The 18469-nt window shown below is 54.3% G+C and overlaps 1 protein-coding gene across 1 annotated transcript in view; it reads left to right on the forward strand.

Moving 5' to 3' along the window:
• Window positions 1–18469, forward strand: part of EPB41L1 (erythrocyte membrane protein band 4.1 like 1) — a 67757-nt gene that overhangs the window by 723 nt on the left and 48565 nt on the right. Inside the window, 1 exon segment of the mRNA XM_032705287.1 lies at window positions 7766–7815. The gene's annotated coding sequence lies outside the window, so the exon portion shown is untranslated.

Below are 18469 nucleotides of genomic sequence, written 5' to 3' on the forward strand. Positions count from 1 at the left end.
TATTTCCCATCTCTTTTTCTCTGGCTGTTTCTGGGGATATTGTTCCCCTCTAGTGTGCCCAGCCCTCAGCCTGTCACAGTGGGAACCCTCCTGTGGGCAAACAATGGTCAGGGTGTGCGTGGCTGGATAGTCACAATGTGCTGCAGGCGATAGCAAAGCTATATTTGATTCATCTGTGGATGGTGTGAGGTGACTCCTGATCAGCTGGTTCTCCATTGCTGTAGATGAGGTGTGGCTTCTCCAGCATCCTCAGAGAGATCAGCCCATGCATAAGCCTCTTCCCGCGCTTAGCTGGCACTTTCCCTCCAGCTTTCTCATGCTAGACTTGTCCAAAGGGATTTTTGCTTCCAAACCACTGGAGATGTGGGAAGCACATTGTTACACGGTCTGCTCTTGGGGAGTCTCTGCATCCTTTTGTGTCCCACGGGAGGACTCTGTTGGTGTCAGGCGCCTTGGACCACGGCTGTGAAGGCTGGAGAGCTGCTCTGCTGGCCTTCAGCTGTGTCCTTGTTGCCATCACATGAGTTTGGAACTGAGGGAAGGTCGGCTGAGTTTGGGCAATGGTCCTTGAAGAAGGGAATTGCTCTTTAATTCTGTTGGTTTAGAGTCTGGTTTGGTAGGCGTGTCTATGGGGGGGCTCCCCAGGGTGCTCTCCATGAGGACCCGTCTCTGTTGTGTGCAGGGATGCAGGGCATGTTCTGGAAGCCGTGGCTTGGTCCTGGCTGTTGTAGCACATGTCCAGAGTGTTCCTCCCTACAAAGGGATAAAGCTTCATGTTTGGAGTCAAGGACCATGGTGTGGCCGTCCCTTGACGCCACCTGTGAGCCGCCTCCCCCCCACAGCCCTGCTGAGAGGAGAGTATTCTCATCTCTTCTCCTCTTTGCCCCATCCCTGGGCCATGTCAACTGCTTTAGCCAGGATTTCAGCTGGTGACACCACCATAAAAGCAGCAGTTGCTGTTTCCAGGAGAGCCCTGGGCAGGGCTGTGGGACACAGAGCCTGTGTTTGTGCTGGGGTAAGCTGGCTTTGGCTGCAGGGGTGGGTTCTTCTCTTGCTGCTTTGGTGTCTTGTTGATGCTGTGCCTAGAACTGTACAGGATTTTTTATTTTTATCAATTTCTGAGAAACGAGCATTTTCCAAATCTCTTAAGGGCTCAGTTTTGGTTTGGAGGAAGCATCTAGAAAGGGTTTTTGAAGTCCAGTGTTGTTTTTCTGGGCTTAGAGACATGAGTGGAGCAGAGAGCCCATGTTCCTGGCATTTGGAAGGGGAAGGTTTTGGTAAGTCTCCTGTCCAGTGCAGACATGGAGCATGCTGGGCCCCCTTTCCTGGGCTGCTGCCGTGGTTGCCACCACCATAACAACTTTTCAGGGTAAGTGTCTTCTGGTATGTGTTTTCTGTGTGGCCAAGAGGGGTGGCTGGGTCAGCTGAAGGAGTCACTGCAGTGTAGAATGGGGAAAATCGTAGAAGTCAATTTTCTTCCACCAGGCAGTTATCTCCCTGATAAGCTCTGGGTGATGACCTTGGTCCTGGTGAGGAGCTGGATCTCTCATTGATTTACAGAATAATGTTTTGGGCTTTCTGCCGGCAGCACCAAGCCCTTGTCCCATGAGTGACTCCAGCATCACTCCAGGCTGCCTGCCTTCCGCCTTGCTCCAGCACTGCTGAGGACTTCTGCTTTCCTAGAGGAGGCTTTCAGAGACAGACAGACCAGTCAGGTGCCTGACTAATTTTGTCCCTAAAAGAAGAAATCTTTCCCATAACTAATTAGGATTTCTAAATTAGGAAGCCACAGAGAATGACCTGTTCATTAAAGGGCAGGGCAGGGAGTGAGCTTGGCTGGTCCCAGGCTTGCTCCGAGCTTCCTGCTTGGACTTGCAGACATCACTTGAGTGTCCTTTGCCTTAATTCTCTTTGGCCATGGACTTGGGATATTTCCCTGCTGCCTTGGGCACAGTGCTATGGTGCCAGAGTGACAGCTGGGATGCCGATGGGGAAGCAAGTGTGTGCGAAGAAATGGGCTGAGTATTGGGCTTAAGCTTTGCACAGAGCAGCATGGGAGGCTGTAAGGCCTGTGTGTAGTAGACTTTCATAGGGTGCCTGCCACTTGGAGGTCTAAGTTGAGCCTGGAACTCTGTTTTAAGCAGAGATGGCAAAGAAGAAACACAAACCAGCGGCAGTTCCTGAGTCCCTGGATGCTGGAAGCTCCTGTGCAGGGAGACCTGTGCAGCTACAAATACCTGACTCTCATACGGGCACCTAAAATGTGCTTGCGCTGAGGCTGTGACAGTGACGGCTGCGTGGCTTATTGTTCTCATTACAGCAGTCGGTGGCTCTGAGTCAGCAGGTTTGGATTTGTCAGAGCTGGAGTGGTTGCACCGAGGAAGTCTGTGCGGGTCTGTGGTGCTTAGTGAAGGGATTGGCCCCGATTCTCTCGTTCTGTCCGGGGTCGTTGGCTTTGAGCCTGGGCCCGCAGTCACTGTTGGCTTATGCTGTCGCTTGAGCCTGGAAGGGGTTATATGTGTTTGTGGAAGCTGGAGAAGAGTCTCCCTTGGGAACTCCTTCCCAGCCCCTGCCCTGTGTTACTTGAGTCTATAAAGTCTAGCATCACTGCTGCTGGTGAGGCACCATGCTGACCTGTCCAGTCCTTCATCATCACCTTGACTGAATTACAGGTGGTGGAAAGGATGGTGGAAGGAGACTGTGTGATGGAGGCATGTTGCAGTATTTCCTTAAGCCTGAAGATCCATCCTTCCTCTCTTTCCGGCCCCTGGGTGGATGTTTGTGGGTTGTCCAGGACCTATGTGTGCCTTAAGGTGAAGAGTAGGAGATCTGAGCAACCATGTCCTTCACCATGGGAGCAGTGTCTGCTTTCTGCAGCATGTCTCCTGTCCGCACAGTGTGTCCCTGGTACAGAACAGGGTGCTGGGCCCAGCCTCCATGGATGTCCCTTGTCTTGGATGACAGCTGCTTCCTCCGCCCTGCCTTGCTCCAAGGAGGTGAACTGTTTGGGGGTGCGTGGTGGCACGGAATCATGGGTTTGGGTTGGAAGGGACCTTAAAGCTCATCTCATTCCAATCCCACTGCCACGGGCAGGGACACCTTCCACTAGCCCAGGTTGCTCCATGCCCCATCCAACCTGGCCTTGGACACTTCCAGGGATAGGGCAGCCACAGCTCCTCTGGGCAACCTGTACCAGGGTCTCCCCACTCTCACAGGGAAGAACTTCTCCCTAATATCTAATCCCAAGACGAGCTGTTGGGCTGAAGTTTTGTATGACTGGGGCAGGAGTCAAAGTTCGCTCTCCTTGCACTTGGCAGGGAGCTGTGGGACTGTGTGGAAAGGGTCAGACGTACTAGGAGAAGCAGACATGGGTGATTTGGTACAAATTCTCATGTCTGCTTGTCCCAGTACACAGCTGAGGGGGCTCTGAATGCAGCTGACAGTACCCTGCGTGGTGTGCGCACGCCCATGAACATGCTCATGTAGACTCCTCAGGGGTGGGAGCAGCAGACAGAGCCTTAAAATCTGGATTATAATGCTCTGGAAGAGGATTTTCTTTTCATCTTCTGCTGATGGTCTGGGTTTTGTCCTCTGTAGGGCAATCCTGGCTCCCCAAGGGGCTTAGCAGTGTCCCAGGCGGGGTCTACCCTGTGTGGGAGCTGCAGTGTCTGGGGGCAGCTGGCTCTGGGTGCTCAGCATCCCGGGTCCAGCAGGATCCCAGTGCCAAGAGGAGACTGAGCTGATTCTTTTGTGCTCAAAACACGAGATAAATGAGGCTGAAGCTGCAGATCTGCAGCTGCCAGCAGGTCAGCAGTTTTGCTTGGGCACTTGGCCTCTTTGTAGTGATGAAATGAGGTAGCAGTTGGTCCATCCCCCGTTCAGAGACGAGCCCTCTGCCCACCAGCTGTATACTGGACCCTGTGGCCATCTCAGTACAGTGAGATGTCCCTGATGCCTCCTCAGTCTCAATGCTCCTTTGCAAGGTGCTGGCAGTGGGATGGAAACCAGGAGCAGGTGCTGTGCTAGTGTAAAGCTCATCCTGCGTCTGAGATGATGCTGAATGAGGATTCACAGCCTGGCCCTGCTGCCAGGTTCCTCCCACCGACTCCTTCCTCCCTCTGCTCCTACTAACCCACTGCCAGGGCCCCTCGCTGCCTGGCAGCAACAGAGATGTCTGCTGGTATCCTTCCCTGAGCATCAGATGGAGAGGAAAACACAGGGTGGAGTCAGCTCTTGCACAAAGGAAATGTTGAGGTATCATTTCTGCCTTCGATGCATTTTTTAGGTGACTGGGGAGAGATTAAACAGGATCTTAACACATTCGCAGCCCCCTTCCCACCTCGTTTTCCTGTGAATCTGTTGCTGTCGTGGTATCTTTCAGTTGATATTTTTAGCTTTGCCTTTTCCTTTTTCTGCCTCCTCTCCTCGTATCAGGCTTTTGCAGGGAAACACGTTTCTATGGGAGAGCAGAATGAGCCATTTCATGAGACATTTTGTTATGGGCAGAAGGGCCGGGAAATCTGATTGTGTGTTTGAAATGACACATTCCCCTTTGTAATCAGCTAATCTGACTTGTCAGGGTGAGTGCCAGCAGCGAGGCCAGGCCGGAGGCGGCTGCAGGGTGGGAGGGGGATGGACCAGCCTTTCACATCGTCCTCAGGCCCATCCACAGGGGACCATCACCCAGGTGGCCACATGTGAAGGACACCTGCAGGTTTTTCTCCTTAATGATCCTGTGGGAAGCACTACTCTATGCGTAAGAGAAGCAACTGGATTTTCTAATTAGGTGTACTATGGATCTGGCAGTGTTTGTGCTGGCAGAAGCCTTGCAGAGCCCAGGGTGGTGTAGTACCTGATAGAACTTTGGGGATCTGCTTTAATGGTGCTGACAGGGGCATAGCAAAAGTCTCAAGGTGGGAGAGGGGTGGTCATACAGCTGGGTCTGCTGCTCGCTGACCGTTTTTGACAAGGTGCCGTTTTTGACAAGGATGCAAACCTAAAGTTGATGGTGAACTTTGGTGGAGGAAAATTCCAGCCTGAATTCTCAGCAGTGTTTCCCTTTAGGAGATTTACTGCAAGTCCTGATAGATGAAGGTCCTGCGGAGTGAACTGGCCAGAACAAGAGAAACCTCCTGTGAGGGCTGATCTGGCTCTGGGTATGTGCATCCATATGTGGGGCAGGGGCTGTTACCTCTGCCAAATCACTGGAACTGTTCTTCAGGGAACCAAAGAATGTTTTCCAGTGGTATGGTATGGTAGCATGGCATCTCTGGAAGTGTCCAGGGCCAGGTTGAACTGGGCTTTGAGCAACTCGGTCTAGTGGAAGGTGTCTAGTGGAAGGCTGGGGAACAAGATGAACTTTAAGGTCCCTTTCAACTCACGCCATCCTATGATTCTATATGATGATTATAAATCCTTGTTGGTCACCTTGGTCTCATGTGTGACCTATCTGTTAGAAATGCAGGTGACTTCAGGTGACTGTGGGAAGTACCACAGGATGCAGAGAAGATGCAGCTGCCCATGCTGTGTTTTGGGAGCATTATCTGCCCCCTCAGTATTGCTGCAAGAGCTTTGGAGCTCAGTCTCACCCTGATGTGCTGCTGCTGGCTGTGGGTGTGGGCAGGGCAGCCTGGAAGCCCATGGTGGTGTGGTCTGTGGGCCTCTCCTGCTGGGTGCTGGCTGGGCTGTTCCCTCTCGGCTCACTGAGCTGCTGTGATGCTGAGTGGGCAAAGCTGTGCGCAGCTGGACTGCTTCTCCATATGTGCTGCTGCACTCCCTGCTCCGGGTGTGCTCCTGCTCTGGTGCTCATGTGAAGGGGACAGTGCGAATCCTTGTCCCTTATTGGACCCATCAGCATGTCTGCAACATGCTGGCCCAGATTTGAGTGAGCTGGGCCAGTGCAGGGCTCCCTTCTAAGCCCAGCCAGCAGCTGAGCTGGCCCATGGTGCCAGCTGGGCTCTGCCCTGGGCACAGACTGGAGCCTTCATCTGGCTGCTGCTGTGTCCCAGCGCCTATTCCCCAGCCAGCACTCACACTGATCCATCAGGACCAGGCTGGATGATTGTGATGACGATGTTGTGACAATGTAGGTCACTGTGGGATGTTTTCGAGCCTGGGGCAGTGTCTGTGGCTGCGATGGTGTACTCACTGGCCTGGTGCTGGCAAAGCTGCGTGGCAGGAAGTCAGGATGCAATCCAACATGGATTTTCTCTTGCAGGAGTGTGATGGGGAGCTACTGTTTGCAGGCAGAAGTGAGCAGGGTTGGGGAAGGTCTTGCTCCCACTGCCTGTATTCTCAGAACACTTCATTAATGATACTAATTGATGTCTATAGCTTGGAGCCCGCCATAATACAGTCAGTCCCAGTGAATGCTGCTCACTCAGGGAAGCCACAGTCAGTGGCTGATGGAGAGCACAAGGGCTTTGTTTGACAGCATCAACACAGGCAGGTTGGGGAGTGTCGAGTGCGACTACCCTGCCTTTGGTGGCTGCATCCTCCATCCTCCCTTGCAGGAGGAACAGGGTGCAGGCTTGGGAGCCCCACGTGCCATACCTCTTCTTCTGGGTCTGTGGAAAGCTGGCTGCTTTTGTACCTGGCTGTGAACCTGCCTGCCCATCTCTGCTTGGCTTCTGTTGACTCGCCCTTGAGCTGGGATAGGAGAAAGCTGAGCTTACAAACCTGAGAGCAGCACAGAGTACCCACAGAAATTGCTGGGCTTGACAGAGAAGGAGCAGGGCCACAGAGGCCAAAGGAGGGAGAGAGCTCCACAGATCCTTGTGTGTCTGGCCAGAGCCCACGGGGGAGCTGCCCAGCTGTGGGTCAGTCGCTGATGTTGCCATGCTGTGTGGGGACTTGGTCCACATGAAAAGTGGAGCAGCTTTTGTGACTCTTTGGGAAAGCTGCTGTGGGTCAGTGTCAGGGCAGGCTATTGGCCACACACAGCTGTTTGCTTGTGGAGAGTGAAAGGATTTTTCTGAAGCCATGGGAGAGGTGGGAGCTTTGCATAGGTGTGTCATCCTGCCTGCTTTGCTTCTGCACTGGTGGGAGGCTGGGCCTTGCCTGTCCAAGTATGTTTGAAAATTAAACCTTGGAAAAGTGGGAGGTATCCCTGCTGTGCTGTGAGACCGTGCTTCCTCTTCCATTCATCTGTAGTGCCTGCTGGGCAGATTCTTCTCTCCTGTTATATGCAGTTGTCATATTAAAAGGGCCCTGAAAATGCGTTGCAGGATGGGGGCTGTTCCTGTTCAACTGCTCATTTTCCTCCTGGTGTGCCAGACCCGCCAGTGACTGCATGGATGAGGGAGTGGGCTGCCTTGTGTAGGTCCCGCATCACTGACCTGCATCATCGCCTGCAACCAAGCCCTGCTGACCAGATGTTACCCTTGGTGTCACTGTGGAGGCCATGCCCATGAGCCGGAGGGATGGGTGACAATGGGTGGTACAGATGGCCTGAAGGAAAACACTTGGGGTCAACCCAGGGGATCAGTGACACTCCTTGGAGGTGTGTTGGCTCTGCAGCACTGCTGTAGTAAATATTTGCTTTTATCCTGGAATGAACAGAGCTGGCCTTCACGTCAGGCTCCTTGGAGAGCAAAATGACATCTGACACGAGCTTGAGCTTCCATTCTTTCAGCAAGGAGATCTGTATGGAATTTAAACACAGCACTTGAGCTAGGCAGGCACCCTCTTGGGACAGCTGTAGCTGTCCTCCGAGAACTTGCTATCATCTTCTTTTTAACCAAATCTGATTCTCTTCCTTTTGCAGGTTCTGAATTGTGCCTGAACCGAGCACTGAGAGCAGCCCCTGGAAGCAGCGTGAGTTTATCCTGAAAGCTTTTGTTCTCCTTTCCAGCATGAGGCTGAGTGGGTTTTGCAGTGTAGAAACGGGTTGCTCAGCATGGAGGCTTGTCTACCAGGAACCCCCAGCAGGACTGGAAATCTAGCCTGCTCCCACCAAAGCACACACACCGCTGGCTTGGGCTTCTGGCTTGTGTTGGGATTGTTTCCTGGTTTAGTTGGAACTTGGGCCCCTTTGCCAACAGAAAGGCTCCTTGTCCACTGACGGAGCGGCTTTGGGATATTACTCGTGTGTTGAGTTTCCATGCTCTGAGTTTCCATGCCATCTTTTGTATGGAGGATCTAAGGAAGGCGGTGTGTTTAAAACTAGCTGTGGTGTTTTGCTGGCTCAGGGCTCAGGTCCTTGGGCTGATGAGGCTGGGCACACGCTGGCCTGAGTTGCCTCTGGCACTGCTGGGCAGCTGGGAGCGAAGTACGGGAGAGGTCTGAGCTGCAGGATTAAATAGCTGTGATGCCTGAAAGAGTTAAGGCTTGTGGTCCAGGCTTTCTCATAGGCCCACGTTCTTCTGGCTGGAAGGGCTGCTCTACTCCAGGGCCCCACTGCACAGCACGGTGGCATCCATGTGAAACCAGATGTGAGGAGCTGCTTCTGTGCATCCTGCCGCCAGTGTGGGGCTAGTGATGGTTGGGAGGACAAGGTCTGGCTTTTGCTTTGCTGTCTGACCTGTGAGGTGAGCCTGGCAGAGCTACACTCCAGTGTGATGCTTGCCCAGGACTGAGATGGGAGCATGGTTTCATCATCTAAAAACGGGGATGAGGAACTCCATAGCTGCACCCTGCTGGTCCTCGCTCTTCCCAGGCAACAGGGCCATGTGGCAGTGGAACCCTGCTGCCAATGGGTTTGGCTCCTGCCCACATGAGGCAGTGGGTGCAAGGTTCTTCCCCCAGAGGTGGTCAAGCACTGGAACAGGTTCCGCAGGGCAGTGGTCATGGCCCAAGCCTGACAGAGTGTAAGGAGCATATGGGCAACACTTCAGGCACATGGTGGGATTGTTGGGTTGTCCCTGTGCAGGGCCAGGAGCTGGACTCAGTGATCCTTTTGGGTCCCTTCCCACTCAGGACATTCTGTGACTCTGTGAGCACAGATGCGGATAGGGGATCCACGTCCCTGCTGAGGGCTGTGATAGGCTGCTGTGATGGGCTCCTCAGGGCTAGAGATGTCTCTGACTCTGAACATAGCAGGTCCTCATGTTTATAGGAGCAGTTTCTCATCATCTGGTGTCTCACCAGCTCTCCTCCTCCAGTATTTTGTGCATCCAGTGAGATGCCAACTCCACCTGTACCCTGGAGTGCATGTCTGTGGGGAGAGTGAGGAGAATGACTGGGTTTCCTCTCCTGTCTCTGTATGTTGAAGAGTTTGGGTGCTGGATGACCAGTTTTGGAATTGGTTGAGGCAGAGGTGCAGGCCCAACCTCAGTGGTGGATTACATGTGCTCCTGCATTGCTGTGTGCCTCAGTTTCCCTGCAGGATGGGGTCAGGGTGCTGCGGGCTCCATGCTGGGGCTCAGCACAAGGAACACTGCATAGGAGGCTGGGCACCAGCCACCGCTGACGTGGGAGTGTTCGGCTCCTGGGTGATGCCCTGCAGGAAGCTCTGCCCTTACATGGAGATGCAAGTCCCCGTTGCAGTTCCCCACACTGGGGTGGCATGAGGAGCAGGAGGACATGTGCCACCTCTGTGGTGAGCCCTTGCTTTTGCTGTTGGCCTTGGTGCCCCAGGTGTAGCTGGGGGCAGTGGCCCAGGTCTGTGTCTTTCGTTTCATGATTTCCCCTTTCATCTTGTGAGCTGGTGCTGGGGACTTGGGGCAGCTGTAGCACAGCAGAGCTACTCTGTGTCTGTGCATTCCAGGCAGGCTCACCCAGCCTATGCCAGTCACCTGCAGGTCCCAGCTCCCTAGCAAGTCTTGGCAAGCAGATCCTTCCCAGCACATCCCAGGCCAGCTGCTGCTGTGTGCCGAGGGAGGTGTCCCCCTGCTTCGTGAAAGATTGGTGACACTTTGGTCACAGCACAGTGATTGTGCTGGCAATGAGCTTCTCCTTTCTCTGTATTCCTGCAGCTCCATCACAGCTGATGCTGTATCCTACTTCCTGGGTGTCTGGAAGGGCTTGCTGCTGGGCTGATGGTGGTTGTAGGTCTCTTCCGATGGAACTACTCTGTCCTCCTCAAAACTGGTGACAAGGTGTGATCATTACCCTGGGGACATGACTCTTCGTACTTTGGACCCAAACAGGTCCCTCCTGGGACTGCAGAGCAGAAGAAGATGACTGTGGGAAGAGCCCTTGGCCCTTTGGAAGGAAAGAGATGATGGGAGAAGGCCAAGCCTGTACCTGAGCTGGGCTTTCTTTGGGGGCTCCCCTTCATCCAGGTGCTCTTCACCTCCTCAAGCTCCTCTCCTCTTCCAACACACTGCTTCCCAGAGTGTTCTTGCACAGAGAGCAGCTGATCTCTCCTGGCTGCCACATTGCAGCACAGGGTGGCTGAACCCCTGGTCTCTGCCTTGCTCTGAGGGCAGTGGCTGCTGAGGCAGCAGAGGACCTGCAGTAGGATGGGAGCAGCTCACTACTGTCATCAGCGGAGGAAGAGCATTCCCTGGTGGTGGGTGGTCAGTGTGGTCTGCCACACCCCTGCCTGCTCGTGTATCTGAGGTGCCCTGCTGATGCCCCATGGTGGTCAGCGGGAACTGTGTTCGCAAAGTCTTTGGTTCAGTCTCCCTCCTCTGCTGCACCAGAACATTCCAGGGCTCTGCTCCAGTGCTGTCCCTGTGTGAGGGTTGGAGTAGGAAGGGAGGGATGTTCTGCACTGCTGGTGGTGGTCCCAGGGTCTCCCTGGAGAACCTGGTCCCTACCTGGGCTGACTGCTCCACTTGGCTATGGCACCTCTTGGACAGCCCCTTCCCATCCCAAAAGCACAGGAGGCCAGCAGGGCAGGGCCAACTCTTGGGCGCAACTACCCTGTCCCCAGGCAGAGCTCCTAGCACTGTCAAGATGTGTCACTGAGGTGGTTTAGCCCCAAAGCTCTGTTTATGGGCAGTTTCTAATGGCTGCAAAGTGCAGGTGGGCACAGAGCAGCTGCTGGGGTGCCTCCCCAGCACCTTGGGCAAGATTAGATTTTTATTAAAAAAATTGACCCAAGGCACTGCACAGATCACCTTAGGCCTGAAAAACACTGTCAGTCTGTTTTATGGAGTAGTTGGGAAGATGAAGCTGTTCTGTGCTCCGTGCCCCCCACCCCACAGAGCGGTGGGACCCCAGCAGGGGGTGGGAGCTGGCAGTGCTGCTTGCAAGGTACTGGGGCAGTGCCCTGCCTGTCCCCCACCCTGCCTTGGGGCTGCTGGTGCACTTTCCTCTTGATTTGGGGCCCATCCTGGCTGCAAGACATGCCTTGGTCAATGAGCTTTGCTCTGTGCCATCCCAGCTGCTTTGGCTGGGGCTGAGCAAACAGGTTTGTGATATGTGGCAGTGTGTGCCCTGAAGGCTGGTGGGAGCTCCCTCAAACTCTTGGGAAAGGCTGGCTGCTGGACAAACACCCTGCTTGCCTTGGCTGATCCTTTTAACCTCTTCTGCATCACACCACTTAGAAGCTGAGCTTCCCCTGTGCTGTGTCATGGTGGGGTGAGCTGGGGTGCCCACCCATCTCTGACACCTCTGCCCGGCTGAGGAGGCTCCTCTTTCCAGAGCCGTGCTGGGATCTTGCCCCACCTTTGACATGCAGGGCTATCTGCTTGGGCAGCAGGAGATGGGGCTTTCCAGGAAAGATGCAGCTTTGTTGCTCTGATGGCCACAAGCTCCCCCAAGTCCTCAACAAGTCTCAGAGTGACAGAGACCTCTGTTCCCATGTCAGGTACACACCCCTCTCCCACCAGTGCTCTTGGCCAAGAGTATGAAGGCTGGGGTGGGCTCCTTCCTTGCTAGACTGTTGATTCCACTGGGGCTGGATGGAAAGGAAGAGCTGTCTGTTCTTAATCCCTGTGGAGGACTTGCCACCTGGGACTGGTGTTTCAACAGCTTTTTTGGCACAGCAGGACCAAGGGATTTGAAGCTGTAGGCAGCATCTGAACAGGCATGGTGTGGGCTGGGGACCTGCATGACTTGCTCCCAAGGGTGATGCACAGGCTGGGCCATGTTCAGGAGAGCACCTGGCCCTGGTGCAGGTATGCTCTGGGCCACCATCTTCCAATGGCCGGGTACTGGTGGTGGCACCTCTCTGGGCTTCTTGACACCTTCAATTTTCTTGACACCTCTTGCTGCTCTCTTCTTTATTCTGCGACAAATTTTCCTATCTTGGCTTTCCCCTCTGTTGCTGAAGGGGTTGAATGGTGTTTGGGCCTCTTCCCATCCTCAGCAGCCTGAAGAACAGGTGCCAAGCACTGCTTGGTAGGAGCCAAGCAGGTTCTGCTCCCCTCATGCAGCTGAAGGGTGCAGGTCTTGGGTACCAGGGCTTACCTTCCTCTCTGGTGCCTCCCTAGGGGATATTCAGTCTGGAGGGGTCAGGTGTTTGTCATGCCTCTGTGCACAGCATCTCAGGCTCCTGAAAGTGTCCTCAGCATGGCTGGTGCTTGCTCTACTCTGGCATTGCTCAGGGACCTCTGGGCTGGTTCTTTGTGGAGCCATATGCTGCCCTGGAATTCGAGTCTTGGCTTTGTCCTTCCCCCTCTGTACAGCAGGCAGGATGCTTGGTGGGGTGATGGGAATGCTGACGAGGCATTGGGGGGAGCTCTGTACTGCAGTGGGAGCCTCTGAGGCCACTGTACTTGCTGGATGGAGAGTGATGTTGGGTCTCACTGCCACTGGTGTCGCCTGGAGATGCTTGTCCAGCTCCTATGTGCAGGTAGTCTTCAGGTAGCTGGCACTGAGACAGTGTTGTCACTCCACATGTGGCTGCTCCACAGGTCCCACTTTCCTCCAGCCAAAAGGCTAGTGTTTCTCAGTACACCCAGTGGTGGTGGTGGTGGTAGGCAGGGTGAGCAGGAGCACTGCTACTTCCCAGGACTCTGGTGTGATGCTTCTTGTTCCTCACTGCAAGGTTATGTTTAATGATGAATTTTGGGATGGAAAATTTGGGATGGATGAATTTGGGAGGATGAGGGAAGGAGAGGCTGCCATAATCCTGCTACAGGTTGAGCATGGCTTTTGTGCAGAAGCCTGCTCGGCTACAAGTGAGAAGGCCAGTAGCTGGGTTGCCTGGGAGACAGAGACGTTGATGAGGCAGATGCTGTGGCCATCGTGGGCAGTTTGTGTCCCACCCTTTTGCCGCCACCAGTAACAGTCCCAGTGACAGTCCCTGACTTGTTGGAGGGGACACAGTGCTGAGCCATGTGTGTGCTGCCCTGTCCCAAGGGGCCTTGATGATGGAGCACCCTCACCAGTGGCTCCTGGTGGCTGTGGCTGCAGCAGTGGATGCCCTGAGGCTGGGCAGGCTGGGTTGAGTTGGGTGGATGTGGATGCTTCAGCAGTGGATTAGGGGTCCATGCTTCAGAGCCATGTTCAAGTAGGTCCCCTTGTGCTGGTCCCAGTGGGATGATGATGTCTGGGGGGGTAGGTGGCCTTGCCACCACTTAGCTCATCCACCTGAGTGACTGAGATTGGGCAGCTCCATCTCTGTGAAAAGTCCAGGCTACTCTCTCCTCTGGAAGGGATCCATCATAGACCACCTTCAGGTCTCTGAGGAGTGACCAGGAACTGATAAACAGAGGCACACAGGGATGTGCCAGCCCAGGATTGTGGGCGACGTGTTGCCTCTCTACCAGGGCTACAGTCCTGCCTGTGTCCCCACATGGCCATCACCCATCCAGCAGCTCTTCCGGGCAAGACCACCATGCCCCTTTCTTTCACACCCAGCCCTGGGCATCCCCTGGCAGCTGCCCCCTCTCTTCCTCCTAGTTGCAGGATGAGCGTCCTGCCCACCATCTGAAAGCCACATGGGAAGTGGTGAACATCCATCGGGATGGCTATGAGGTGTAAGAGGCATCTTGTTCCCCTCATATGGTGGTGACAGCACTGAAGCCTCGTGCTCCTGGGAGCTGTGATGTCACTATTCCATGCTCAGCAGCCCTGCTGGCAGGCTAGGCTGGGCAGGACAGAGGGCTCAGCCTGGGTCTGAGGCAGGCAATGAGTGAACATTGCCTTCTGCAGGCAATGAGTGAACATCCTTTGGGAGCTGGGGAGAGATTAAACAGCCAAGAAAAACAACTGCTCTGCTCAGGATTGTCCAGGAGGTAAAATGGAAAGGCTGGGGGAGGGAGAGGGACAACCAGCAATATTTGCTTCCCAGAAAATGTCTGCCCAGTGCCTGGGAGGAGACTGATGTGGTGGGTCCCTCCAGGGGGGAGGCCTATTGGGTTCTGGATGGGGGAACATGAGGCTGGAGCAGCTCTGCAGTGGGAACTGAGTGTCTCCGTTCATCTCTCCCGGTTGACCCTGGAGTGGTTTGTCCAGTTTGTCAGAATGTGTCTGTGCATTGTCTAAATGACTCAGCTTCCTGCCACCCTGCTGACAGGGCTGAGAGCTGGGCCAGGGATGAAAGAGACTCCAATGAAGTGTCAAACCTGGTGTCACACTTGGGGTGGAGTCCTGTCTGGGGTCAGTATGGGCAGATGTGTGGGGCACCCACCTGGCTGCCTGTGGGCACTGGGTGCTGCTGCCAGGGCTGCTGGGGACTGCCTGCACACAAAGGACGAATCAGACTTGAGCTGCCAGTTAAAAAGTGAAAAAAAGGAATTTTCAACTTTGTCTTTGAGAGTAATACAAAGCAAATGGAATAAATGCCAAACAGTGGCATTGTTCTTAGTGTCAGGACTGGATCAAGGCAGCGCTTGGAGAGGTGTCAGCACCTCCGTCTCTGGCAGAAGCCAGTGCTAGGCTGCATGTCGGCACCACTGTGAGCTGGTGGCTGCCCTGGTGGCTGCCCTGGACCTGCTTGGGCCTGCGACCAGCCCGCTGAGCCTTGTTGAACCTTCATTCAAAGAAGAATGCGTTTCTGGGGGTTTTTTCCTTTGGTTTAAAATCCCTATGGCAGTAGTCATTTTGTAGCATAAAATATCTTACAAAAAGAAACCAGACAAAACCCCTCCACCTAAGATATTCTCCTCCACTTCACTGAAAAACCTTTGGTTTTGATGGTGCTGGTGAGTGAGCTGACATGGGATGCTGTGCCCCGACATCCAGTGCGTCAATACACCAGCAGGGAATGTCTCCCCTGCTGTCAGCATGGCCCTGGGAATGCAAGGGAAGCTGGGAACTTTTGGGGAGCAGCCTCTGGAGACCCAACTGCAGGTATTTCAGGCTCCTTTCATGCACAGGGTCACTACCAGCAGTGCCAAGGTGTAAGGGGGCTATTACCAGAGTGGGAAACTCATGGAAGCCCCTCCACTTTTTTAACGAGGCCTTGGGGCAGTGTGCTGGTGGGTGCATTGATTTCTCGGAGCGCTGTTGATTAGTTAGATTTTGGGGTGCTAAGTCAAAGGGAGAGTTTGGTTTTATTCTTTAGCTCTGACCTGTGAGAGGTCAGACCTCTGCTAGGGACACCAGTGCTGGGAATAGTTTAAAGAAGCCCCAGAAGGTCTATTTTCCAGATATGATTTTCCATGGTTATTATGGCAATTTCCTGCTCCTCTTTCCAGTCAGGCAATCTGTCTTCCCTTGGAAGTGAGATGAGCAGCAGCATAAATTGCAGGCAGTGTCCAAAAGGTGTTTGCAAGAGCAATTCTCTTTGCTGAGCTCCTGCCTGTTTCACTTATTGATCTGTTGCTCTTCTTCCTGTGAACTTGTGGCATTTTCTTCCCTGGAAAGAAATTTTGAGATATTTGGAGGGATTTTCCCAGGCATATTGGCCTCTGAGAGTTAGTTGGGAAGCAACAGTGATGCTGAGGCTTGTGATTTGCCCTTTGCAGCTCAGGGACTTGCAGGAGGAAGCCAGGTGTGAAGGATGATGCTGACCAGAGCCCAGGGAGGGCTCAGACACGTGTCTCTGGGAAAGCAGGTTGTATGGTGCTGGGGGAGAGCCCTTCTGCCCTTCCAACATGGGGTTACAGCACTGATGGATGAGGAAAGAGCAACCGATGTCATCTACCTGGACTTGTGTGAGGGATTGGACACTGTTCTGCGTGGCATCCATGTCTCTAAACTGAAGACACGGATTTGACGGATGGGCAACTTGGTGGATAAGGAATTGGTTGGGTGGTCACACTGAAAGGGTTGTAGTCAAGGGCTCAATGTCCAGGTGGAGCCCAGTGGCAAGTGGTGTCCTCAGGAGTCAGTGTTGGCACCGGTGCTGTTTGATTCTCTGTCGGTGACACGGGCAGTGGGATCGATGCGCCCTTGACCAGTTTGCCTATGACACGGAGCTGTGGGGGCGGTCACAGGCTGGAGAGAAGGCACCTGGGCAGGCCAACAGGTTCAACAAGGCCAAGGGCAAGCTCCAGCATTGGGGCAATCCCAAGCACAAATACAGGCTGGGAGGAGAGTGGATTGAGGGCAGCCCTGAGGAGATGGACTTGGGGGGGGCTGATGGCTGAGAGGCTGGACAGGACCCAGCCATTCTGTCCCTCTGCTCCGCTTTGGTGAGACACCACCTGGAGCAGTAGGACGTGGAGCTGTTAGAGTGAGTCCAGAGGAGGCTAATAAGATGCTCCAGGGGCTGGAGCACTTCTGCAATGGAAACATGCTGTCCAGCCTGGAGAAGAGAAGGCTCCCACAGGACCTTAGAGTCCCTTCCAGTGCCTAAAGTGTCTCCAAGAGAGCTGGAGAGGGACTTTGGACAAGGGCCTGGAGTGACAGGCAAGGGGGAATAGCTTCCCACTGCCGGAGATTTAGATTGGATATTGGAAAGAAATTTTTCCGTGTGAGAGTGGGGAGGCCCTGGCACAGGTTGCCCAGAGAAGCTGTGCTGCCCCATGCCTGGAAGTGTTCAAGGCCAGGTTGGACGGGGCTTGGAGCAACCTGGTGTAGTGGAAGGTGTCCCTGCCCGTGGCAGAGGGGTGGAACTGAATGATGTTTAGGTCCTTTCCAACCCAAACCATTCTGGAATTCTATGCTCATTCCCAGTCAGCTGAGCTGGCTGCTTGAGGTGTGCTCAAATGGCATGAAGGCATTTCCATGTGTCCTTTTCCTTTCCCTTTCCCTATCTAGCACTTATCAGCCTCTGGAAGCAGCAGTTGGACCTGGGGTGGGAGGTCTTTCTCATCTAAAAGCGTTACTCCCTCTCCTGAAGGCCTTTGTTCCGAGGTGGGGCTGGGGCTGAGCCGTGGGGCCCATGGGGAGCAGGGACAGACTGAGCGGAGCACATCCCCAGTGGAACCAGGTTCCAGTGCTTTAGTGGGAAGGGGGTAGCTGGTGGGTACTAGGTGGTGGTTTCTGGGCTCATGTCTGCTACCAGAGCTGATGCAGCAGAGCTGGTGCTGCTGGCAGGGACATGAGGGCGAGGTGGCTCCTGCGGGATGCTGGTTCGCTAAGCAACCGGCAGAGGTGGAGCTTTCCGAGTACCATTCCCAGCACATCCCTGCCTGCATCCCTTCCTGAACCGCTCCTTGCCTGCTCCAGCATTGCCCACATCCCCCGGGCAGTATAATGGGAGCTCCTACTGCCTGCACCACACTGTCCTGGGGCAGAAGAGCACCCTAGGGTATCTCTGGGTATCGCAAACCTTGATTTGGGGTTTCTCTGCCAAGATCACCAACACCTTTCGCTGAGGAAGGAAGGTGTCTTGAAGCTCTGTTGACCCTTTTGTTTGAGGCTTCTACCTCAGCGCTGCTTTCTGCCTGGTTTTGGGAAGAGGGCCAAAAGTGGGAGCCTCAAGGCTCCTGCACCCTGAGACTCCCTGCAGCCCTTTGGCTGGGCTGGGAGCTGTGGGTGTGGCTGTGGAATGCTGTGGGAACCTGTTTCCCTCCGGGCAGTTGCGCCATTGAAGCCTGGATGCCTTCGGTCCTCCTTAGGCGGTGGCTGTGTTGGGACGGGGAGTTGAGGCTAATATGGGAGGGCTGGGTGGTGCAGAAGGGTTTGGGGAAGTGTCAATGGCTGCACTGCTCATGTGTCCCTACTTGGAGCTGTCCCTCAGGGTAACCGCAACCCTGTCTGGGTATGTTGTGGTCTTGGGTCCTGTTTCTTTATGACTTTCCCAAGGATAGGTGTTCATAAGGCACTTGGACGGTCCTTGGTTCAGACGACATCCCACAGCAAGGGAAGGAGCTGTTGGTGGCTGCTTGGGGGCTGGCGGACGGCGAGGTTGCTCTGAGTGGTGGCTTAAAACCTTCAGTGCCTCCACAGGGCTGGTTCATCATGTGCCATTGCATTGGAGGATGTTGAGCGCTGAGTGTTGAGCTACCTGCTCTACCAGGCCTTCTCCTGTCCAGACAGTTCTTCTTGCTGGACTTTGCTGGAAGAGCTGAAGCCCCAGATGCAGCATAGGATCATAAATCTCTCCACTCCTGGTGTGCTCCTAACTCTGCATTCCTTTTGAAAGGTCGGTGTTTGTCTGGAGGAGGCACATTCCTGGCTTTACAGGGCTGCCTGGAGTGACAGAGGCGACAAGCTGGGCAGCCTTTTTCTGTGCAAGAAGCCTCAGTGGGCTTCCAGACCTGCCTGAGTTCTCCCCCAGAGCAATGCGCTGTATGATTTC

The sequence above is a fragment of the Chiroxiphia lanceolata genome, chromosome 17 (assembly GCF_009829145.1).
Source record: "Chiroxiphia lanceolata isolate bChiLan1 chromosome 17, bChiLan1.pri, whole genome shotgun sequence".
In the NCBI taxonomy this organism is placed as follows: Eukaryota; Metazoa; Chordata; class Aves; order Passeriformes; family Pipridae; genus Chiroxiphia; species Chiroxiphia lanceolata.